Raw genomic sequence first — 6,366 nt, 5'->3', positions numbered from 1 at the left:
CGCACGCAGTAGGGCTCTACGCTGATAGCACTTAGGATTCTCTCTCTCCCTCTCTCTCTCTGCCCCTCCCTCACCTCTCAAATAAATGAACTTAAAAAAAGAAAAATCCAAATTCTTTTTCATGGCAAAAAGAGGGATTCGGTCCCTCCTCCTCTGCAGCACTTCCATATCCAGAACTGTATTCCTGTTCTCCATGCTTCAAACAAGCCAGCCTTCCCCCTGTCCTGGAGGACGCCAAGCATGTTCCCACCTTGGTTATCAGCGCGATGTCTTCCTCAAAGCAGCCTTCCCTGAGGCCATATCTTAATTAGTTTTTCAAATTTATTTTTACCACCATCCATTGTAACAACTACATTTTAGATTATGAGCCAAGAACTACATAGATAACATACACACAACAAAAATGACAGTTGCATGAAACAATATTTACACTTACCACATGTGATGCTATTTTATTCACCTCCACATTCAGTTCTCATTTTTTTTTAAAGATGTGATCATGAACATCTAAATAAAGTTTGTGTCGGGGCGCCTGGGTGGCGCAGTCGGTTAAGCGTCCGACTTCAGCCAGGTCACGATCTCGCGGTCCGTGAGTTCGAGCCCCGCGTCTGGCTCTGGGCTGATGGCTCAGAGCCTGGAGCCTGTTTCCGATTCTGTGTCTCCCTCTCTCTCTCCCCCTCCCCCGTTCATGCTCTGTCTCTCTCTGTCCCAAAAATAAATAAACGTTGAAAAAAAAATTTTAATAAATAGAGTTTGTGGTTGACTAATGTTCCCCAGTTGGCAGTTTTAAAATTCTGTTTTAAATAGATTCTTGCGTACTGTCAGTGCTTTTCCAATCCATCACAGCATCCTGTGTGTCTCATTTGGAGGACTTACCCAATTTGTAATGATTCGATACATAATAAATTTATTTATTTCTAAGGGTATCTGGGTGGCTCAGTCGATGAAGCATCCGACTCTTGGTTTCGGCTCAGGTCATGATCTCACGGTTTCGTGATTTCAAGCCCCTTGTCAGGGTCTGTGCTGGCAGTGCAGAGCCTGCTGGGGACTTTCTGTCTCCCTCTATCTCTGCCCCTCCCCTCAGGCTGTCTCTGTCTCTCTCAAAATAAATAAATAAACTTAAAAAAAAAAGTTTATTTCTCTACGCCATCAGACTGTAGGCCCCAGGAGGGCAGAGCTGATGCCTGCATTGTTCGGTGCTGAATTCTGTAAACTCCACCTTACGGCCTGCAGGGTCCCAGCCTGTGGTGGGACTGAGGCTTTAGGAAATGGAAGATCAGAGAACAGGGCTGAAATCCACCCCTGCCTTGGCAGGACAGTAAACAGGCACGACAGACTGTAAGAAAAGAAAGAACTTGGCATTACTTTCTCCAACGGTCTAATGATGCCAAGGAAATAGATTTGCTCAGTTTCACTTCCCTGCCTCACAACAGATGGCTCTGTGCTGGTCACTGGCTCCACGGACAGCCCTTTCCTCTGGCCTCCTCTAGTGGGGAGTTGATCCTCCTCCACCACCAGGCTCCTTCTCTGAAGAAATCCAAGTGTACAAGCAACATAAAGTGCAGTGGTCTGTTTCAGCACATTTCCATGTAGGCATATGTAAACATTAAAACTATTTGGTTAGGCTAAGGAGGGGCGCCTGGGTGGCGCAGTCGGTTAAGCGTCCGACTTCAGCCAGGTCACGATCTCGCGGTCTGTGAGTTCGAGCCCCGCGTCGGGCTCTGGGCTGATGGCTCGGAGCCTGGAGCCTGTTTCCGATTCTGTGTCTCCTTCTCTCTCTGCCCCTCCCCTGTTCATGCTCTGTCTCTCTCTGTCCCAAAAATGAATAAACGTTGAAAAAAAAAAAAATTTGGTTAGGCTAAGGAATAAATATGGGTAGTTTTCCTTAAAAATTCATTGGAATACTACTGTTTTGTTTTCACAACCCTAAAAAAACTATTTCTTTACTGGTCAGCTCTGACTAGGTTGGGCTATGGTAATAATGACCCCAAAATCTCAGGGGTTCATTTCTTGCTCTGTTATGTGTCCTTCAGAGGTTGACTGCAATTCTTCTCCACCTCTTTTCTTTTTTTTTTTTTAAGAGAGAGATCACATGCAAGTGGGAGGGAGAGAGAGAGAGAGAGAGAGAGGGAGAGAGAGAGAGAATCTTAAGCCGGCTCCACGCTCAGCACAGAGCCCTACCTGGGGCATGATCCCACCACCCTGGGATCATGACCTGAGCCAAAATCAAGAGTTGGCTGGTTCAACTGACTAAGCCACCCAGGCACCCTCTCCACTTCTTCTTCATTCTGGCACCCAGACAAGAGGCAGACCCGATCTGAAACATGCTGGTCTTGCGGCAAAGGAAGGAAATGAGAGATGGCAGAACCAGATGACAGATCTTAACGTTGCAGCAAGTAAGTGGCTTACATCAATCCCGCTCACATGTGCTTGGCCAAAGCAAGTCATGTGGGCAAGCCAGTGTCAGCGTGTGAGGAATAGGATTTTACATCAAATCCTTGGAAACCATAATACAATCTAGCATATACCTTTTATATACCTTTTATAATGGGATGGATGGGTGCCCCCTGAGGTCTCCTGTCTAGATTCGGGAATAATTTTTGGCCTCTGAATCCTGATCCGCTTTTTGTCAGAGGCCCCTCCCTTTGGCCCATCTAACTCTGACCTTTTTTTTTTTTTTTTTTTAAGATTTTATTTTTAGGTAATCTCTACACTCAACCCCGAGATCAAGAGGCACACGCTCCACCGACTGGGACAGCCAGGCTCCCCTACTCCTGACCACTATCTAACAGCTTTCCAGCTTCACAGGTGGAGTGCCTCAGTGGATTGATTTCTGCGTTCTGGCTGCTTGGGCCTTTGAGAACGGAGCTGCACTAGCTCTCAGCTCAGACCAATTGGGCAAAGTCTCTGAAAGCCTCTCCTGACAAGTTGTCACCAGGGAGAGCCACGCCCATTCTTCCCTTCCCGTTGTGTACTGAGGCCCAGCTCCAAAAGGCTCCCAGGACATATGCAAGGCCATGGTGTCTGTTGAATTCAGAAAGTTTTTTCTCATATCCTGGAGTTTCTGATGCGTGACCGAAAGACTTAGTTGTGCTAATTTACAGAAACGTCCAGATTCAGTTCTCTCTGACTCTGTGTGCCAGAAACCTAAGGGAAGGAGGTTTATTGCACAGGCCTGAATGCAGAGGTTCTGCAACTTGAATCCCTAAGGAGGCTTATTAAAAGGCAGATTCCTAATACTCAGGATTCACAAGGCAGATAGCCAGATACTCTTATTCAGATGGTTTGGGACTGGGCCTAGGAATATGCATTTAACAACCTCTGTAGGAAACTGCTACCTGAGGGGCTTTGCAACATCCTGGTTCTAATGGTCTTGACAACAGGCCTGGACAGGGATCCGATGCAAGGGCAAGTGCAAGGAAGTAGCCACCCAGCCCAGAAGGTGCACGGTGAGGCCAGATCCCCGTGCAAGACAGGCCTCTGAGGGACTGACTGTATGATCATAAGACCTCTTGGGCCAGGGAGTGACCACTCTCTCCATCACACTTCTTAAGAGCAGTCACAAAAACTCAGAGCACCAAATCCAAAGCCTCTTCCAGGAGTTCAGACAGCTCTACTTTGGTAAGTGTCCCAGTGTCAGCCCCTCTGGCCAAGCTGGTATATAATCCTGATTCTCCATGAATTGTCTGCTTCCTTTCCCGCTCCCTTCCCTGCTGGCCATCCTCCACACACTCTCGAAATCCACAAGAGTTCTTCTAGGTCAGTTTTTAAGAAATTGTCATAGATTTTGCTGTAGAAGTCATGCTACTTACTGTGGAGAGTTTAGCAAATGTAGATAAGCAAAAAGAATATAAAGACCATAGGTAACACTACTGTCCAAAGATAAGCTATGTGGTATTATCTCTTTTTCTCTGCTTGTATAGCCATATATTTTTTATTAAAAATGGCATCACACTGTATATTGTGATCTTATTACTTGCTTTTTGTTTGTAAAGTGAACATTTTTTTGTTATATTCTTCTAAATCATTTTTAATGGGTATATTGTATCCTATCGTATATTCCACTTATTTAAGCAATTCTCCATTGTGGGACATGTCATTTCTAGTTTGTTTTTGATTATAAAGAGTGCTTCAATGAATCTCCTTTTATGAATTGTTGTGAACTATTAATCTTTTCCTATAATAAATTGCTAGAAGTAGAATGTCTCAATGACCAGGCCTTCTTTGGCCTCTTCTTTGGCCATCATGTTAAGAATTCCACCCATTGTGGGGTGCCTGGGTGGCTCAGTCGGTTAAGCGGCCGACTTCGGCTCAGGTCATGATCTCGCGGTCTGTGAGTTCAAGCCCCGCGTCGGGCTCTGTGCTGACAGCTCGGAGCCTGGAGCCTGTTTCAGATTCTGTGTCTCCCTCTCTCTGACCCTCCCCCATTCATGCTCTGTCTCTCTCTGTCTCAAAAAATAAATAAACGTTAAAAAAAATTTATAAAAAATTAAAAAAAAATAAAAAGAATTCCACCCATTGTGGTTTCAGCTGCCACCTCTCTACTGGTAATTCCCAAATCCGGGTCTCTTATCCCAATCCTGTTCCTGAGCAATAGACTTACATTAATAACTCTGCCTGCTGTATTCTCTAGTCACAGGTCACAAAAGCACCTCAGGCTCAACCATAGAATGAACTCAACTTCCTCTTTTTTAAAAAAGAATTATTTTTAAGTAATCTCTACACCCAACATGGGGGTTGAACTCATAACCCTGAGATTAAGAGTCACATGCTCTACCGACCGAGCCAGCCAGGCGCCCCTCAACATCTTCCTCTTTAATAAACTCCGTTAGTCCTCATTTCTGCCTGTGGAAACAGTATTCTCCCAGCCACACGGGCTGAGATTGGTGCCCTGTTTCCTCTCTTGATCCCCTTGTATTAAATGCGTTATCAAGGGGCACCTGGCTGGCTCAGTCGGTTAAGCGTCTCACTCTTGATTTCAGCTCAGGTCACAATCTTATGGTTCCTGGGTTCAAGCTCCACATGGGGCAGTGCAGAGCCTGCTTGGGAATCTCTTCCTCTCCCCACTTCGTGCTTGCTCTGCTGTCTCTCAAAATAATAAGTTATCAAATGTTCTACCCACATCTCCACCAGTTCAAATCCTGGCCAATTCTCAAAGCCTATCTCAAATCGCTTCATTAAAGGAAGCTTATCCTTATCTTTCCAGCTGTACATAATCCCTGAAGGAGAAGAAGACAGAAGTAATATGTGAAGAAATAATGGCCGAAAAAAAAAATTGAAACTTGATGAAACCTGTAAGCCCAATGAGCTTCAAGCACAAGAAACACACACACGTAAAACCTTACATCTTTTAATGTACATTGTACATTTTAAAAAAATCAAGGAACATTATTTAAAAATTGCTTGAAAAAAGTGACAGAGCAAAACTTTTAATCACCAAAAGTTAAAAAAAAAAAATGAACAAGGGGTACCTGGGTGGCTCAGTCGGTTAAGCGTCCAACTCTTGATTTCGGCTCAGGTCATGATCTCATGGTTTGTGAGTTTGAGCCCGTGTTGATGTTGGGCTCCATGCTGGGTGTGGAGACTACTTAAGATTTGCTCTCTTCCTCTGACCCTCCCCACCCCTCAAAAAAAAAAAAAAAAAAAAAAGAACAAAGTTAAGGATGACAGAAAATTTCTCAGTAGAGACAATGTGTACAAAAAGACAGTGCAGCAACATCTTCAAGGTACTGAATGAAAAACAAAAACCTGACAATCTAGAATTCTATATTGAGGGACAAAATCGACCTGTGTGAGAAAATAATTGAGAAGTAAAATGAATGCCCAAGCAACATGGGATTCAGGCACACGAGAGACGCAACTTAGGGCTGATGGAATGAGCACACACGCTAGAGTCAGAAGATTGAAATTTCAGCCCTGCCTTCACCAAGCTATGAATCCCTCATCCCGGGGAATTTAACTCCGGTCCGAGATTCAGTTTCTGCATCCATAAAATCAAGAAGATGCAAACCCCTGACCTAGGCATTTCTTGGAGTTGTTCTTAGGATCAAGTGAGGTAACAGACACGGAAGAGTTGGCAGCTATAGAGCGCTGTGTAAATATTGTCACGAGGGGGTGTGTGAGCAAGGAATGGAGAGAGGAAGGACTGAAAAGGAAGAAGAGTTTCTGACCTGGAAACCAGAAAGAGTAAGAGTTTCCGGTCTGTTTGAAAGGAGTTTTGTATCTGTCGTCATTCAGTTAGGTAACGCAAAATCTGGACAAGGCATCAGGAAACCTGATTTATATTCCCTGGCCCTCCTGCCAGCTGAATGACGGTTAAGTAACTCACTTGCACATGAGTGGCTGACTAGATTCCTTGTGTCGACT

This window comes from Lynx canadensis, chromosome A3 (assembly GCF_007474595.2).
Source record: "Lynx canadensis isolate LIC74 chromosome A3, mLynCan4.pri.v2, whole genome shotgun sequence".
Lineage (NCBI taxonomy): Eukaryota > Metazoa > Chordata > Mammalia > Carnivora > Felidae > Lynx > Lynx canadensis.
The sequence above is the reverse complement of the archived record's forward strand: the minus strand, read 5'-3'. Positions refer to the sequence as shown.